The sequence below is a fragment of the Fulmarus glacialis genome, unplaced genomic scaffold (assembly GCF_000690835.1).
Source record: "Fulmarus glacialis isolate BGI_N327 unplaced genomic scaffold, ASM69083v1 scaffold311, whole genome shotgun sequence".
Taxonomy (NCBI): Eukaryota; Metazoa; Chordata; class Aves; order Procellariiformes; family Procellariidae; genus Fulmarus; species Fulmarus glacialis.
The window spans coordinates 84,683-85,802 of record NW_009191920.1 but is presented as its reverse complement, the minus strand read 5'-3'; positions in this window follow the sequence as shown (position 1 = coordinate 85,802).

The following is a 1,120-nucleotide window of genomic DNA, read 5'->3' as shown; positions in this document are numbered from 1 at the left end:
CAACCTCCTGAAATAACTTTTTGGTTATTACATGAAAATAACAGACTCTTGTGTAATGAATCCTAAATCACCTCAGAAATTGATGGCTTTTTTTACTTAAGCTGGGGATTTATAGTCATCATAATTTTCTAAAGTATTTGTTCTTAAACTAATACTTTTCTAGGATTTTGAGGGAGCCTTTTGGGTTGTAATACTCACCAAATGAAAAATGTATAAGAGCAATTCAGCTGCTGCGTTTTTTGAGGCTCAGCACAGAAACAATTTTCGCTTCCTCATCCTGTCTTGCTTCATAAAGAAGAGTCATCAAAGAGATTTTGTCTTTTAATTTTGATAGCAATCCATTTATCGAATTCCTTTGTTTTATTAAGGAACAGAATGTGTTAATTGCTGGTGTTGAAAACACGGCTGTGGGTGTGACCATTGGCCTGGATTATTCCCACATCATACATTGTCACCAAAATAAGTAACACGCAAACTACAGCTTGCTTAAATCATAGCCTTGTAGCTCTACTTGGCTAGAAGAAATAACAGCAATACTTTTTTGGTATTGAAAATCAACAGGTACAACTATGAGTATACACTGAAAGTAAATCCACCGAGTTCTGATGTAATGACTTCTCTCTTGAAGAGCTGTGCTTCAAGGGGATGTTGTTTGCTGAGACTGTTGCTAGTAGAAGCCTACAGGCTCGTAATTGTCTTTCTCTGTCACCTATGAACATTGCAAAATGTAACATTCTTGGGCTGGAAGTAAGCTGGTTTTGTTTGAATTTCTTGTACTTTGTGGCTGCTCACTGGAGAATACTGTGTGTATTGCTGAAGCGGACGTTTTCCTTTTACACGGATGTTCCCTTTGAACATGCTACTGCTCATTGTGTGGAGTCAACAGCATTGATCCATAGGAAAAGAAAAATCACTTGTGCTTCTTAATTGCTTCTGCTACTGTTCTCTGATATCCAGCCGTCTCCAAAGCCTGCTTCTGTGGCGTGACAGAAAGTACTTGGGCTTGATGTGCTTGGTAAAGACAGGGAAGTGCATCACCTTAATATGCTGTGGATCGATTTTTAAAAAAGGCACAGGATCTTTCATTCCACTGCCATACAAAACACACAGAGAAAAATCA